Source organism: Odontesthes bonariensis, chromosome 12 (assembly GCF_027942865.1).
Source record: "Odontesthes bonariensis isolate fOdoBon6 chromosome 12, fOdoBon6.hap1, whole genome shotgun sequence".
NCBI lineage: Eukaryota > Metazoa > Chordata > Actinopteri > Atheriniformes > Atherinopsidae > Odontesthes > Odontesthes bonariensis.
The window spans coordinates 10,587,228-10,605,491 of record NC_134517.1 but is presented as its reverse complement, the minus strand read 5'-3'; the positions used below and the strand labels follow the sequence as shown (position 1 = coordinate 10,605,491).

Genomic DNA, 18,264 nt, shown 5'->3' with positions numbered 1-18,264 from the left:
AAAGCCCAAAACAGTCAATGGACGATACTCCCATATACAAAGCAATTATCTTCTCTAGAAAAACTGCGTTCAATTATTTAAAACATTACAACAATACATGCCCAGTAATATTGTTGTAATGTTTTAAATACTTAATCTGACTCTGTGTCAATGGGAAGCGTAACCAGCGGCTGACTTGCTACTTTTGGATGCCTTAGGGCGTCAGGTTTCCTGTGGGGGGGGGGGGGGGGGGGGGGGGGGGGATTGCTCTATAGCCCAGAGAAGGCATGCCAGATTTGCACAATATTGCCATGAACGAGGGTCTCCACCTGAACCAGCCCAGGCAGACCAGAAGGTGTGGTGCCAGAAGACCCCCCTCATGGACCGCCCCATCCAAAGGGCCATCATGATGAGGCAACAACTGATTGCACGGCTTTAGTTGCAGTCATCGATCGCCTGGCCATGGCGAGACGTTTTTTTTATTTTTTTAAGCTATTTTCATATTAAACCATATTCTTTTTTATTTATATTTTGGTGTCTGTATGTGGCGTTAAACTGTGGAATCGACTGGGGTTAGAGTACAAACAGTGTCCAAATATTTATCAATTCAAAACAAAATACAAGGAAATGATTTTGTCACGGTATGGGAATGAAGTCAGGGGCGTTTGACTGTTACTTGGTGTTCGCAGGTACCATCATTATTTTTGTTTTGCTTTTTGAGGATAATAATTGGTAAATAATGATGAGTATGGGGTGATCACGTGTGTATAGTATGTATGTGTGATATATAATAGGTGTATGTTATGGCTATATGTTGCAGTGATGTATATTATATGTTAACTTATGAATACTGTTGATGCAGTTGACTACGGAGTATAGTGGGAATTGAAAACTATTGCGGATTGGATGGGGGTGGGAGTAAATAAGCTTGTCTTCATCCCACTCCTTTTCAAGCTGGTATTCTGTTGTTTAATTTATCATTTGTTGTTTTCTATGCCCAGTGGGCATAAATGACTGTTATTTATAAATAGACATATATTTATTTTTTGATTTATTTTTAAATTCTGGCTTGAAATAAATAAACAAATACAAATACAAATAGACATTACGAACTACAGGTGACACTGAATTAACAGCACTCCTAATAACTTCCCATTTCTTCGCTTTAGCAGATCCCGTAATTTCACTGCTGACACTGCTAAAAATGACAGATTTTCCTTTCTGGGTCTCTGAAAGCAGAACTTCAGTCTCAGAGCCCCTAAAGTTGTTCTTTTAGCGCCTTGATGTCGTTTTCATGACTCAACTTTTCCTGGCACAGGAGAGAGGAAGCACTGCCTTATATGGTAAACTTTTGGGCGTGGAGTATGCAAATGTATTATCCTCGTGCATGTGCACTTAAATACGCACAGGTGGGATTCATCATTTACGCAGGTCGTTTACACACTTTTTCCCAAGTTAAGAGCGTTTGTTGAATCTGACGTGGCGTGTTCGTACGAGACCTAAAAGTGAGAGAAATTTAGAATAAGAATACGAAAATGTTCTTGCATGAGGCCCAATGTCTCCTAACCCTGCAGTATCAGTGAGCTGCACACAGTGTGAGCAACTCTCTGTTAGGACAACACGGCTCGAGCAGAGGATTGAAACGCTGCAAGACATTCGTAACAACGAGGAATTTATTGACTCTATTCCATCCCACGTGACATCACAACAAAAGCATCAGCCATTTTGGACGTGAAAACGAGTAGTCTACCACAGCCAACAATGGAGGAGCGAGGAACATTCAAAGGAAAATATCGATTCGATCAGTAAGGTTTACATCATGCCAGCATATTGTTGCGCGCCTGGGTGTACCAACAGTCAGCAGACGAGGAAAGATTTGTCTTTTTACCGGATCCCCACTGACCTTGAGCGACGGAGAAGATGGATCACGGCGATCAACAGGAAAGACTGGCAATCTTCAGTATACCAGCGGTTGTGTAGTGACCACTTTGTTGGAGGTAAGTGTCGAATAAAGATATCATGCAAAGGCTTTACATTGCTTATACATTTACCTCGCAAGGCTTTACATTGCATGGCGGCCAGTGTGTTTAATCAAATAGGTCAAAACAACCCACTAACACCCTTGTTTCTGTAGTAGCCAGCACCATTAGCTAAGGACTAGCTAACCTTGCATTCCTTTGTTTGCCCTTTGTATGCCCTTGTTGTGTATGTGAGGGCATATCAGGCGTAATGCCCCACAAATAAATGTTGTAAACAAGAGGAACATTTTTCTTTTCAATCCCCTCAGTTTCCTGTAATCTGTAACAATGGTTGGAGAAAATAATGGAAATCAACGAGGGCAGTGTGGTGGCCGGCTGTCTGGCTACTTTTACATAGCGCTAGCGCATCAGTAAACCCACTGGCCACTCGACGTGTTTCACGTCTTAACAATGGATACTTAAACTTTTTAAGTACTATTGTTGCAGTCAGGTAGGACCTAGATGTGCGCAAAAAAAACGACCGGGTCTGTGCCATAAACTGCTATGTCTGTTTGGCGTTGCTAATGTGTTGATGTTGTCATTGCAGGCAAGAAAAGCAACAACCCCTTATCTCCGGACTACGTGCCCAGTGTGTTCCAGTACATGACGCCTCATCAAAAACGACGGGCAGAAACCAGCTTAGGGAAGTTTAACCAACGTCAGCATCTCAAGAGGAAAAAACGCGAGGCAGAGTGCAAGATCGCCGCTGCTCATTCCCTGATGGAACTGTCGTACTGTGACAACGAACAGGAGAACCTGGATTTTGATGCTGATGATGATGTAGCTCACCGTAGTGCGTGTTGCCAAACAGATCTCACTATGGCTGACATTGCTGCTTTGGAGATGGAGTGTCAAAATCTACGCGTTGACAACATGGACTTGAAGTCAAAGCTGGTTTCCTGTGATCTGCTGTCCGAAGAATCTCTTCAGAGCAATGACGAGAAAGTGAGATGTTTGACTGGTTTGCCGAGTTTTACGCTTCTGCTGTCCGTGTTAAGTCTTGTCCGTTTGCACGTGAAAGATACCCTGACCATGACATGTTTTCAGCAAGTGTTGTTAACTTGTATGCAATTGCGTATGAATCTGACAATGCAGTTCCTAGGCTATCTGTTTAATGTGAGTAGTTCAACAGTTTCATGAGTGGTTGAAAATGTACTTTCCATCATGGATGAAAACATGGTCCCTAAGTGTGTGATTTGGCCTGAAAGAGAAGATGTAAAGACATCACTACCTATGTGTTTCAGGAAACATTTTCCTGACTGCATCAGTGTGATTGATTGTTTTGAAATCTTTACAGAAACACCTTCAGACATGAGAGCAAAATGTCAAACATACTCAAAGTATAAATCTCATAACACAATGAAATACTTGCTAGGAATTACTCCACAGGGTGTGATCTCATTCATTTTGAGGGGATATGGAGGAAGAACAACAGATCCCCATATTACAGAAAACAGTGGCTTTTTAGATAATTTACTACCTGGTGACGTTATCTTAGCAGACAGAGGTTTTACAATTGAAGAACAAGTGGGCCTTTATTGTGCTAAAGTAGCAGTTCCTGCATTCAGAGGTAAAAAGCAACTGAGTCCTGTGGAGTTGGAGGATACTCGGAAGTTAGCCTCTGTGCGCATTCACGTGGAACGAGTGATTTGGTTTGCAAGGTCAAAATATACAGTGCTGCAGGGTCCTGTACCAATATCGCTACTGTACAACACTGATGATGACACTGATGATGATGCTTTGTTTACTACTCTTGACAAAATGGTAAGTGTTGCCTGTGCTCTGACTAACATCTGTCCTTCTGTAATTCCTTTTGACTAGATCATTATCTGAGATCCTCCCTGTAAATATTGTCACACTCTGTAAAAATGTACATTTCTGTAAATGAGTGACATGACTTTTTCAATCCAATCTTCTCTTATCCTTTTGCTGTGAAGAATAAATCCATGTACATATACTTCAACAACTTCTTGTCTGTGATATTTAATTTAAGTTGCATACTGTGTGAAAATGTCAGTGCAATTAACTCTGGTCTCAGCACATAGGGAATAGAATGTCTTTTAATGTAAACATTTAGAAGCAGAATTCACAGTCAAACAAGTCAGTGCAAACAAGTTATTTAAAAGGATAATGACATGTATATAATAGTGCTATTTACAGACAATGGAATAAAATAGAAGATTAAGAATAAAATACAAGATTTATATATATATAAAAAAAATAAGAGCCAACTGTCTAAAGTGGCAAGCATACTGGGTACATTTGTCAGACCCTCAAACATTACGCCGTCTTGCCAACTGATGCCAAGACTCTGCAGTTGTGACACAGCCATTTCCTCTTGGGGATATTTTTCAACCCGAGACACTTCAAGTGAAATAGTTTGATCTGGCACTGCTCGGAGTGGCATGTAATCATGCCTGTAGTCTGCACTGTTGCTTTGCAGTAGCACCATGTAGCTTGTGAGGCAGTTGGTTGTGGCGGGGGTAGGATTTGTGGGCTTGTAAAAGCCTTGGCTAACAGCTCTGGAAGAATTCCTTGTTTAAAGAAGGTGGTGGCAGCAGCTAGGGCAGAGCTGAAAAACTGGTGGTCCGCGGCAATGCGCTCAATGAAGAGCTCCTGGTTTCCCTCCTTGGTGCACCAAGTTACAAAGTCACAGTGCTGTTTTCCTGTGACGAACAACTGAGCCTGTACCTGGTAGTAGTACCCGTGGTCTCGCTGCAGGTTGTAGGCGCCGTTGCTCAGTTGCAGGCAGAAGCCCCGGTTCTCTGCAGCTGCCTGGAGTCCAACGTCCTTGCCACTGAAAGGACACTTTATTTCCAGCAGTCCATCACCACAGCAAGCACAGGAAACGAGGCCATCAGGAGATGCACCCAGGAACGAAAAAGCTGGGTTGATCTGAAGTCCAGACTGCTCCACTTTGAGGTCTGTATGGATCTTGCTTTGCAGCTCCACGTAGCACTGTCTTGCTCAGAGGCGCAGCTTGTCAACAGGCAAGGCAGGCAACTGCTTGGAGCCCCGAGCCACTAGGGGGCCCCCGAGAGCTGAGGTGCCAAGGTCTCCGCGGATCCTTAAAAAGTATTAAAAAGTCTTAAATAAAAAATACGTTTTTTAAGGTCTTAAAATGTCTTAAATTTCGCCGATTTTCGAAGAGTGGCATTAAATTTCATCTGGGCGGAATGAAAGAAAGATATGTCTGGAGAGACGTTCAAACTTTTGTGTGTGCGCCAGTACTTCCGGTGAAAACTTCCGGTGATTTGACAGCTAGCGCGTCAGGTTAGTAACCTGACTCAGGTCATCTGGCTGCGTTCACCAACTACACGCAGGGGCGTTCCCTTTCCTCAACAAAGGTTAACTTATAGCCGAGAAGAAAGATGATAATATAACGTAGCTAAAAAGACTAGCTTTCTTCAGTAGCCTAATGCTTACCGATTTAGCAAGCCTAGCAGCCTAATTGCTAATGCTAAACGCAGTAACGTTACCAACCATACCCCCCGACGTCAAGGTGTTAGCTGAGCAGGAGCAAGATTATGGGGCTGGCAGAGTTAACTTCATAATGGGTGAGTGCAGGTTTCATTCACTTGTTTTCATTCTTTCACAGGATTGATTCACTTCGTTGGTTTATCCGATTGCTGGCCGCCGAGCCATTATGTGTCTGGGTTTGTGTAGGTTACTGATCATGGTTGTTAGCAGTTGATAGTCAGGTTGTGTGACGTGTGGGTGAGTGTGTATTTTTTCTATGGGTACGTGCCATTGACTGTATGAGCGGTCTGTGCTCGTTTTTTATTTAGATTGGAGATACTTTATTAATCCCGAAGGAAATTAAATTTTGTTGTGTGGTTTATGCAATGCAAAGTCACTGTCCATAGTCTGTGCTTCACGTGAGTTGTCCAAAGTTCTGGTTTAAGTTAACTTAGGTAGTAAAATCGTTTTGCTAGTTGTAAAAGCACAGTAGACATAACTCGAAAATTAGGTTCAATTATGGATTTATTTTGCTCAGAGCCTCAGACAAACAGACAGACAAATGGCAGCGAAAACACGCTCCTTCGCAGAGACAATTGGGCATGATTATCCTGTAGTGTGTGGTGTTCCCTTGTGCGTTCGAATCTTATGCGATCATGTTCACACACTGAAGCACACATTTCACACTGGACTTTTTTTCAACACCGAACAGCCTAGAGTGTAGTTTTAATATATATTTTTGCCGTGGTAATGGTCTTAATTTTTATTCTTAGAGGTCTTAAAAAGGTCTTAAGTCATTAAATTTGTTGATTAAAAAATGTGCAGATACCCTGGGTGCATTCAATCAGAAATTTTCTAGTTACTTTATGAACTGTCATTCAAGGCTAGTGGAAAATAAAAACCATACTTATGAAATCGATATCATGAACAGCTTTACTTGTCACAAAGAATCTTTAAATGAACACAATTATTATTGGATGGCCAGCTACACCCGGTAGATAAATAGCAACAGGCGAATATCAAGTGCCAACGTAGACAACGTAGTCTTTTTTAGTTATTTATTTATTCTTTACATGTATATTTTAAAAATAACAATGTTTCTCATGTTTGGAACATGTTTGGAATAAAAAGAGGTTTTATTTCATACACTTTTCGTTGGTGTCAGATGTTTTGGTGACGAACACTGGTCGGTAGGGCCCCCTAGGATTTTTTTGCTTGGGGCCTCCACAGACTCTAGAATCGCCACTGGTCTTGCTTGCTCCTTATTGTCACATCCCCATCTGAAATGCATATGTAAAAAACAAAATGCATAGTATTAAGTCAGATTGAAAGCTTCTTCCCTACTACAATCACCATAATTATTAGGCTGATGTCAAAACAAATCAATGAACAGCCTACTTCAAGTATTCTTATGTGTCTTCATCAACCATATTATAATGTCTCAATTTATTATCGTAGGCCTACTGATGTGTCATTGTCTTCTTGCATTACTTATGGTCTTGGAGGGCCAGATATGGCAAATAAACAATTTAAACAAAATAAACTTTGGCTTTGTGTACTTTGTTGCAGTAAACAGGCATACCGTGTTGCTTCAGTTGCAATTTTTTTTGTTTCTGGATAGCAGATCTGGCGTATGAGGCTCTTAGCAGGACTCACAGGATTGGTCCGTACAGAGTCCTTGAACATGGAAGCTGTGATCCTGCCCTCCCTCATAGAAAACCACAGTTTGGCCTTCGCCTGCAATCTGGTCTCCCGCTCAATGTGTTCTGCCTGTTAGAAAACAAATCCAACGCATTGTATGAAGAATGTTAAAATAGAATACAGTATGTAGGTGCATACAATGATATGGACAACTTTTAAATAAAAGTGCCCACTCAAACAAGTCATGTGATAAGCTGTGTTGGGAGTAACGTATTACAAAAGTAACTGTAAAAAGTTACTGTAATGCAATGCTTTAGCTGTAACACAGTAATGTAAGGCATTACAGGGCAAACATCTGTAATATTTACTTAGTTACAATGCTAAGTAACTTATAGTAAGTTTAATTTCTGACATTTCAGGTACTGGTACACTTTACCTGCTCCTCAGTAATTGTCAGTGCAGAGAATGCCTTCTCACATTCAGCCATTAGGTCAGTGTGAGACAGTTTCCTGTGTTCCGGGTTGTAGAAGAGCTCTGTCAATGGCTTCGGCAGGCCGAGGGCAACCTGTTTCGGGATGTAGTCCTTGCAGTACCCTGGCAGCACGGATAGTAGTGCGGGCTTGAGACCACTGTTCTTCAGGTTTTCATAGAATTGTGCTCAGCTGTGATGGGTGGCACAGTGCGTTTCTTCTTCTCCGGCTTTTCCCCTAGCGCTGGCTGGCCAGTGCGTTTTCTTCCTGGGTTGGTGAAGTCGATCTCTGCCCCTGGGGCAAACAGGCTCTTGCTTGTCTCGATGGAACCCTGCTGTCCCCACTGCCTAGGACCATCTGTGCAGCTTTTTTCTTGGGCTTTTTTTACAACTGCGTCGAGAGCGTAAAGTAACGCTGCGATGTGCGAGCACACTTCACCAAGCCCTGCCTTGCAAGTACAATGTCCAGACAGAACCGTTCCATCCTTTTCGATCACAGCCCATGGTTTCAGCACTTCGCTAGAGAGCGCGCACGAGTGATGAACCTGCAATATGAACGTAAAAAAGCCAACATTACTTTCTGTAACTGTACCCTCATAGTGCTGCTCACCGATACAGGGAAACGTTTTAATCATCCAAATGACAGCACCACGTAACATTACTACGACATTGCTACTGAACTATTGAGAATGAGGAGTCACGTGACTCCGGTCGGCCGGTCGGCCATGTTGGCAGAAGACGCTAATGGTTGCCAGGGGCAACATATACATATGCATGCAAAATAAAGATAAAGCCTGAGAGGGATTTTCCACGGCACACCAGATGATCTCTCACGGCACACTAGTGTTCCCCCGTGCCATTTCAGGGTTGCCTTTCTACTAGATAAAACATAACACAGCGCCTTTAGTAAAGCACTACGACTTGGTCATTGCAATTCTCGTAATAGCAAGATTATAACACCGTGTCAACGGGTTTACATGTCGTTTATCCTGGTGAACAACGTTAAATGAAAAATGTAAACAAACCTTAGCTCTAAAAAGATGGCGCCCACCGGCTCCAGGGACGATCCACTGGTAAAGGCAGGTCACATAGCCCGACACAAAATATTTGTAGGCATCCAAACTCTTGTATGCCTTTAGATCATTTCCCGTGTATGGCGATGGGTTTTTTACATTATAAATATAAAGGTCGTGGGGGCCGAAGTCGGGTAAAGACGAGGCGGTGGCATGCTGTCGGACGTCTGTAAACAGCCCTGGTGGAAGCAAGTGCACGTCATTTTCTAAACCTCCAATTTTCAGCTTCTCCAAATACCTCTCCCTCTGCTGGCCCACTAAATGCCCGACCTCGCTGGATAGTGGAGTTTTTTTCTGCATCTTGTTCTTTCTTCTTTTATTCAATTTTCAGTCTGTCTGTATCGTTACTCGCAAATCGTTGTCTTCTATACGTCCAAAATGGCGGTTGCTTTACGAAAGTCACGTGACTGGGAAGGGCAGTCTGTGGAGCCTTCATGTGCCAAAGGACTAATTCAGATCGTTCTACGCGGGATCACAGCTGATGTGGAATCTCACACTGCAGACCTGGCTGACACACTTCCCTGGATCTGTCCAAATGACACTGGAATATCTGGTGAAGCTCCCAAACCGGACGGTCCGCCTGACATCTCCCACTGGAACAGTGTTGGTGCCAAACCCAAATCATCAACCCCAGCCAGGATCTGGTCTCATGTTGTCTGTCGCAGAGGTAAATCCAGCACGAAACCTAAACCTCCAGCACTCACTCCGCCACCTGAAGTTCCATTGCAAAATAGATACGATCCGTTGACTCAAAATAGAGTGTGTGATGATGAATGTAACCCAAACATGAAGACAAACAAGAGAAATGGCCCCAAAACTCAGCCAAGGGCTAACCAGATCATCAGGAGAAGCCCAAATCCCACAACCAAGGTGAGGACTGCAGAAGCGATCGACACCTCCACACAAAAAGGAATAGACACCATTCTAATCGGGGATTCTATAACACAGCATGTCAGAATGGCAAAGACGGAAAATATAACTTTTTCTGATACATCAGTCAGGGAAGTGATAGATATTTTGCCGACTGTTGAGTTGAAATGCATGTGATGTAGTTATCCCATATAATCTCTGTTTGTTGTATTGAGTAAGAGTGTAGGCAAAGTGAGCCTTGCTCATTTGTGTCTGGAGGTCGTAAATTCTTTGTTAGGAATGCGGCCTGAAACTGGATCCCCTTGTCCTGTCTTTTGAGATGTGTTGTAATAGGATACCCTTTTCTTTGTTTGCTCTTTTGGATACACCCATTTTCCTAATAAAGATGAGGATGCGTGCAGAGATTGCTTCAGAGCGGATATGGAGATTGTACCTGAAGGGTCTCTGTAACGCTCTCCTCATGAGTTTAAAAAGTCCTATAACGTCTCTCTCGCTTCTTTATAAATTTGTAGGTATTTGAACCTGACACCGACCATTCTGTCTACTCATCCAGATGGCACGAGGATCATTGTCCACACAGGGTCTTTTGATATTCTGAGAAGGAAGACTGGCTTTGAGATCCTGAAGAAAGACTTTTCTCTGCAGTTGGAGAGACTGTGTTACTATGGAGCACACCGTGTCTCCATTTCTGGCCCCATTCCTACTGTGGGTAAAGGAATTTAACTTTTCAGCAGACTTCTTGGCCTGAACACATGGTTGTCAAATGCATCGCCCATGGGATTAAGTTCATTGATAACTTTAATATCTTTTGGAACTGTAAGGAGCATTTCAGACCTGATGGCGTGTATCCAAATCGAGCTGGATGCAGATTACTTGGTGCACACTTACGTCATGCTGCTGGGACGGCAAACCCAAACATGACTGTAGAGATTAGACTGAAGGACACAGCAGCGAGGCAAACAATCCCCAGCTCTCCCCCCTCACCAGACCCTTTACTCCACATCACCCAAGGTCTCCAAAGGATGTCTCTATCCCAGCCAGGACTCCAGCGACCACCATCAACCGAGAAACGCAGGGCAACCCCCCCCCCCCCCCCCTCCTCCTCTTACATCATCTGTCCTGGCAGAGCGGACTGAGATAAACCAGGAGTTATCTCATAGAGAGGAACAAACAAAGCCCAGCAGAAACCCTGAGGAGGAACTCCATCTGCCCCCACCCGGGAACAGTTTCGGAAAGGAGAGACATCAGAGGCAAGAAGAGGGGTCCTTATTTGCCCCCAACCCTCTCAACAGCACCAATGAGCAGGACCAGGGCCCAGGACCTTCCCCAGGCCCCCAAAGCCCTGACAGGTCATGGCGCTCCTCACCCTCCCTTTCTCCCTCCTCCCCTCACCTGAAATTCACTGAGCAGATGGAGCGGGTCAACGCTGGGCTCAGATCTGCCCCCCAGCCCAATCCCTTTTTGTGCCCCATAAACCCCCCACCAGAGCGGCCAAAGGTTCGCCACCGAGCCCCTCCCCTAGCAGAGCAGCCGAAGCAACGACGCTCAGCCCCACCCCCTCCTGTCCCTCCACGCCGCCATCATGTTCTGTCTCCGCAGTCTGATGTGTGATGTGTAGAGGGTCCGGGCTGCGAGGATTATGGCAGTTGTGACTTTACCCAGGACAAGCTGGGACCCTGTTTGTTAGAAGGTTTTAACATTTCTGTACTTTTAGGTGGCAGAAGGAGAAATGTGGCCCAGTCAGAACTCAGAGAGTTGCACTCTGAAAGATCTTTAAATAAAGTAAACATACCTTGTGTGCCACAGACTGCTCCCAAACATGAGGGGGCAAATAATACCTCTAAAACACTCAAGTTGGCTTTATTAAACGTTAGGTCTTTAGCTGGAAAACATTTTTAATGAATGAGTTTATCACTGAGCACACCCTGGATCTGATGTTTTTAACTGAAACTTGGTTAGAGCAAAATAACAGTGCTGCTGTTCTCATTGAGTCGACCCCTCCTGGTTACAGCTTTATCAGCGAGGCCAGAGTGAGCAGGAGAGGAGGAGGGGGGGCAGTCTTATTTCATGAATAATTTCAATGGAAGCAGTTATCTCCTGGAAGTTTTCAGTCCTTTGAATATGTGGCTGTACAGCTGAAGGCCTCATCCAGAGTCCTGTTTCTGAATGTTTACAGGCCCCCCAAATACTGGGCAGACTTTGATGACCTCAGTGAACTGCTCTCTATGATCTGTGTTGACTTTGACTGTGTAATTATTGTTGGTGATTTTAACATCCATGTGGACAATCCTCAGGACAAAGGGACTAAAGACCTGAGTAACACTCTGGACAACTTTGGGCTGACTCAGCATGTAACAGAGGCCACGCACAATAGGGGGCGCACTCTAGACTTACTGATCTCTGAGGGTCTGAGCATTTCAAAGGTTACTGAGTCTGATGTGGGCCTGTCGGATCATTCCTGTGTTTTCTTTGAGAGTACGATTTCACTGCACACAAATGTCTCAACAGCAGTGATCTCAAAACGGTGTAGAACTGAAAACAGTAGTGAGATCTTTAACCAGGTCTTCTCTTTAACACCTGCCCCGTCCGGGGGTTCAGTCAATGAGCTCGTCAGTAGCTTCAATGCTAAAATGTTAAATGTTATGGATGCTATTGCTCCCATTGAGGTGAAGGTTATCTCTAGAAGGAAGAAGTCTCCATGGCCAAATTCCACACTGGTGAAAAATGGGAAAAGAGAGTGTCGGAAAGCTGAGCGCAGATGGAGAAAAACAAATCTCCAGGTTCATTATAACATCTATAAAGTGAAACTTCACTCTTATAATTTACAACTGAGGAATGCAAGAAAGTCCTACTTCTCTGACATCATCACCAAAAACAGTCCTAATGCTCGGGCCTTATTTGCTACAGCTGACAGGCTAACAAACCCTCCTGTGTTAGTGGCAACTGAACTTCATTCCACCATGGCCTGCAATGACTTTGCCAAATTCTTCACAGACAAAATCCAAAATAATAGACAAGCAGTTGGTCCATCAGCAGCAGGTTCAGCATATGTAACGTCTCCACCGAAAACCGGTTTAAACACCATGACACAGTTCCAACCCATTAACAGCAAAGACCTGGAGGACATCTTACGTCAGCTGAACTCCTCCTCTTGCTGTTTAGACATCCTGCCAACAGCTTTTTTCCAAAAGGGTCTCAAAGATTTTGGAGTCAGACCTGTTACTGATCGTGAACTTGTCTTTAATGTCGTGTGTGTTTCCAGAGCCACCAAAAACAGCTGGAATCAAACTTCTGCTGAAAAAGGACAATCTTGACAAGACACAAATGAACAACTACAGGCCTGTCTCAAATCTCCCATTTTTAAGTAAGATCATTGAAAAAGCGTTTTTTTCAACAGCTTAATGACTTTTTAAAACAAAATAACTGCTATGACACCTTCCAGTCAGGTTTTAGACAGCACCACAGCACTGAGACTGCTCTGACCAAAGTGTTTAACGACATATGTCTGAATACAGATGGTGGAAAAATGTCAGTCTGAGTTTTACTAGATCTCAGTACTGCATTTGATACAGTTGACCACCATATATTACTCAAACAACTGGAGAACTGGGCGAGTCTTTCCGGAACTGTAAACTGGTTCAAAACATACTTAGAGAACAAGAAGTACTTTGTGTCAATAGGTAACTTTACATCTGAGCAGACAAGAGTTGCATGTGGAGTTCCCCAAGGTTCCATCCTGGGACCTCTTCTGTTTAACATCTACATGCTCCCACTGGCACAGATTATAAAAAACAACAAAATAAACTACCATAGCTATGCAGATGACACGCAGATATATATCACAATGTAACCAGGAGACCGAGGCCCTGTACAGGCTCTTGGTCAATGCATCGAGGAGATTAATGACTGGATGTGCCACAACTTTCTCCAGCTAAACAAAAACAAAACTGAAGTAATTGTGTTTGGAGCCAAAGAGAAACGATTACAGGTCACCACAGAACTTCAATCTATACACCTAGAAACTACCAACCAGGCCAGAAATCTGGGTGTAGTGATGGACTCAGACCTAAATTTGGAAAAACACATTAAGGCAATAACAAAGTCAGCCTACTATCACCTTAAGAATATATCAAGGTTAAAGGGTCTGATGTGTCAGCAGGACCTGGAAAAACTAGTCCATGCATTCATCTTTAGTCGGCTTGATTACTGTAACAGCATCTTTACAGGTCTACCTAAAAAGTCAGTTACTCAATTGCAGCTTATTCAGAACTCTGCTGCTCGAGTCCTCACTAAGACCAAAAAAGTGGACCACATCAGTCCAGCTCTGAGGTCTTTACACTGGCTGCCTGTCCATCAGAGGATAGACATTAAAATTCTGATGCTGGTCTATAAAGCTCTGAATGGCCTAGGACCAGAATGCATCAGTGACCTCCTGACCCAGTATGAACCTTCCAGACCCCTCAACTCATCTGGATCCGGTCTTCTATCAGTTCCCAGAGTCAGAACCAGACATGGAGAAGCTGCGTTCAGCTTCTATGCTCCACATGTCTGGAACAAACTCCCAGAAAGCCTCAGATCAGCTGAAACACTCAGTGTGTTTAAGTCCAGGATGAAGACACACCTATTTTCAGCTGCATTTGAATAAAGCTCAGAACTTAATCACATTTTAACTCCTGATTTGATCCATTGTTCTTATTTCTTTCCTTTTTGTTTAAAATTTAAATCATGCTTTTTATTTCTACTGTTTTAATGTATCTGTAAAGCACTTTGAATCACCTTGTAGTTAAATTGTGCTATATAAATAAACTTGCCTTGCCTTCTGTGCTATGTTTGCTTTGTGGCAACATGTAACAGAACCTACCCACCTTCGAGGTCACATTCTGGACCTGTTCATTTCTAAAGGTGTTGATATTTCTTCTGTTGTGGTCATTGAATTGGCCTTGTCTGACCATTTTTGTATTTTATTTGATTTATTGATCACTCAGAATGTTCAAACAAACAGCTTCTCAGTTAAGAAGAGGTACATTAATGAGAAAACAAGTGCTCAGTTTAGGGAGGCCATAGCTATGTTACCAACAATGAGCCCAGAGTCGGTTGAAGGACTGCTGGATCATTTCAGCTTGAACATTTTGAATGTAATGGAAGCTGTTGTACCGATAAGAATTAAGAGCACCTTGATCAAACAGAAAACCCCATGGAGAAACACCACTACGGTCAAAAACCTGAAAAGAGAATGCAGGAGAGCTGAACGTAAGTGGAGGAAAACAAAGCTTCAGATTCACTATGAGCTGTACAAAGAAAGCCTGCGCAGTTATAACAATGAGCTGTGCAAGGCCAGACAGCTGCATTTATCTGAAATGATTCATAAGAATGTCAACAACTCTCCAACTCTGTTTGCTATGGTTGAAAAACTCACAAATCCTCCTAAACAGTCAAACCCAGACCTCCTCTCCACTGAGAAATGCAACGAATCTGCCAACTTTTTTAGCCTGGAGTTTTAACCCAAACTAAGAGATCTGAACACATCACAGCAGCTTTAAAATCTTTACTCTGGCTTCTGATATGTTGATTAATGTGCAGTGTCCTAACCAAATAAATAAGAAATAAAATAAAAACTTCCTCCACACTGACCTGTGGCCCGGTGGACCCAGAGGATGAGCCGGCACTGCTCCTGGTGGAGAGGTTCTGCTCCTGGTTTTGCTCCTGGTTCAGCTCCTGGTTCAGCACCTGGTTCTGCTCCTGCTTCAGCTCTTGGTTCTGCTCCTGCTTCAGCTCCTGGTTCTGCTCCTGGTTCTGCTCCTGGTTCTGCTCCTGGTTCTGCTCCTGGTTCAGCTCTTGGCTCAGCTCCTGGTTCAGCTCCTGCTTCTGGTTCAGCTCCTGGTTCTGGTTCAGCCCCTGGTTCTGCTCCTGCTTCAGCTCCTGGTTCTGCTCCTGGTTCTGCTCCTGCTTCAGCTCCTGGTTCTGCTCCTGCTTCAGCTCCTGGTTCAGCCCCTGGTTCAGCTCCTGCTTCAGCTCCTGGTTCTGCTCCTGGTTCTGCTCCTGGTTCTGCTCCTGCTTCAGCTCCTGGTTCAGCCCCTGGTTCTGCTCCTGCTTCAGCTCCTGGTTCAGCCCCTGGTTCAGCTCCTGCTTCAGCTCCTGGTTCTGCTCCTGCTTCAGCCCCTGGTTCAGCTCCTGCTTCAGCTCCTGGTTCTGCTCCTGGTTCTGCTCCTGGTTCTGCTCCTGCTTCAGCTCCTGCTTCAGCTCCTGCTTCAGCTCCTGGTTCAGCCCCTGGTTCTGCTCCTGCTTCAGCTCCTGGTTCTGCTCCTGGTTCTGCTCCTGGTTCTGCTCCTGCTTCAGTTCCTGCTTCAGCTCCTGATTCTGCTCCTGGTTCTGCTCCGGCTTCTGCTCCGGCTTCTGCTCCGGCTTCTGCTCCGGCTTCAGCTCCTGCTTCAGCTCCTGCTTCAGCTCCTGGTTCTGCTCCTGGTTCTGCTCCTGCTTCAGCTCCTGGTTCTGCTCCTGCTTCAGCTCCTGCTTCAGCTCCTGGTTCTGCTCCAGGTTCTGCTCCATTCTGGTCCGACTGATGGACTCTGCAACTGTCAGCACATACCATAAGATCCAGCTGTGGCGTGCAGCGTGTTAAACCACACCCACTTTTCTTCTTCTCTTGATAACCTTTCTGCACAGTTTTTAACCATCCAGTCACATTCCATTAAACTCATTACTGTGCTTTTTATTTAAATCCCTGTGAACTTTAAAATGCTTCTTTAAAGACCCACTAAGGTCACAGTTCAAAATATTTGTAGCTTTTTGATCAAATTCAGAAAAAATATGTAATAATAACTCTGTAGACCGACACCCACTGTGAGCAATATCCCATAAATCTCATCTGAGTCAGTGGAACACCATCAACTTAAATCATTTTACTACATTAAGACAATGACCCTGTTTGAGGAAAGGGTCCCAATATCATCTCAAAGACTGAGGTTCAGATTCTCTCTCCGTTTCTAAACCTGTTCTCATTTTCAGAACCTTTTTATCATGTGCTCAGTCCTTGTTGATTCATGGATAAAAGAAAATATTGGATATGTAAAGGAAAGTGAATAATGAAGCTTTCATGAGACACTTCTGAAGAGGACAGTCAGACTGTCTTTTAATGGGCTTCTGAGTGTAAATCTGAGAAATCAGACACTGATACTGAGGAGAACTGTATTTCTACTGCTCCTGTGATACTTTCCTGGATCATCCACAAGTCTTTATAATAATGCTATGACTCCACTTCACACAACTTAAGCTCTTAATGTAATTAAAGTATTTATGTTGACCATAATTAAGTCCCATTTTAAGATCTAATCATGAAATAGAATAGAATAGAAATAGAAAAATACTTTATTTATCCCCCAATGGGGGAAATTCAAATTCGTCAAGCAGCTCAACATTTTTTTAAATATTTACAATGATTGAATTAACAACAATAAAACAACAATAATAATTCTACTACTAACTAAATAATAATAAATGACTAAATGGCAAAATAAACAAATAAATAAAAATCAATCAATCAATTTGAGAAGAACTCAGCAGTCACTGTTATAAAGCCTTATGGCTGTGGGAACAAAGGACCTCCTGAACCTCTCAGTCCTGCAGCGCAGAGAGATGAGCCTCTCACTGCAGCTGCTCCTCTGTCCTGTCAGGATGCTGTGGAGAGGATGTTTATTATTCTCCATCACAGAATCTAACTTCCTCCTCATCCGTTCCTCCACCACAGCACAGAGAGGGTCCAGCCTTCTGCCTACAACAGAACCAGCCTTTTTCACCAGTTTGTCCAGGCGCCTACAGTTTCTGTCTGTAGTGCAACTCCCCCAGCAGACAGCAGCATAGAACAGTGCACTCTCAATGATAGTGTGATAAAACATGCACATCATATCACCGCAGACATTGAAGGACCTGAGCCGTCTCAGGAAGAAGAGACGGCTCTGGCCCCTCCTGTACACTGCGTCTATGTTGGCAGACCACTCCAGTTTATTATCCAGCACCACCCCCAGGTATTTGCAGGTCTGAACAGTCTCTATCTCCCCTCCATCAATGCAGACTGACTGGTATGGGATTACAGTACACAAATGGGCATATTGTGTACGTTAAACACATCAAATCACATCTTTTGGCTGAACACTTCTATCAAAAAGCCAAATGATACTCAGATAAGTCTGGAAAGAACCATTCTACATTTGACATTGATCATCAAACTTTTTAAATCACAAAAGATTTCAGCAAAACTACAGAAAGAAGTTAAGACAACTGCAGCTTTAGTGGAAAATGTGACAGGATGGTCAAAAAGTGCCCCAAAAGGTTAGAAAAAAAAGGAAGAAAAGGGCCCAGAAGTATGTTTCACACACAGCTAAAAGGATAAAGCTCCATTTTATTTGGCCATCTGGCCGGCTTATTGAAATCTGAGCTGAGGTTGTGTTTCTGGGATCGTCTAACGCTTTAACAGTTAGCATTAGCATTAGCAGGCCGGGCTAACTGTGAATAGCAGCCAGGCTATTTGAACTTTTTACTTTATGCTGCATGTTCTGACTGCCCGTGTCCAGGAGCAGGAATCAAACCAATGACACAGAGCACTTTGAAGACATTTCTGCTAACGTCTGACCGCTAAATTCATTCTTTTCTGGACTACCCTGCATGCAGCTTTCTGTTGCTATGTTACCAGATGTTCCGAGATGAGCCGAGATGAGCCGAGATGAGCCGAGGCTTCGCAGTGTGTGTCGGGTAATGGGCC

At 43.7% G+C, this 18,264-nt stretch overlaps 1 long non-coding RNA gene across 1 annotated transcript; it reads right to left on the bottom strand.

The window, feature by feature from the left end:
* Positions 1-6,435: 6,435 nt before the first annotated feature.
* LOC142396092 (uncharacterized) lies at positions 6,436-8,251 on the bottom strand. Its single transcript, XR_012772505.1, has 3 exons — positions 7,534-8,251; positions 7,039-7,226; positions 6,436-6,736 (listed from the first exon to the last, which is right to left on the bottom strand). It is a non-coding gene; the product is annotated as an uncharacterized LOC142396092 (long non-coding RNA).
* Between the last annotated feature and the right edge of the window lie 10,013 nt (positions 8,252-18,264).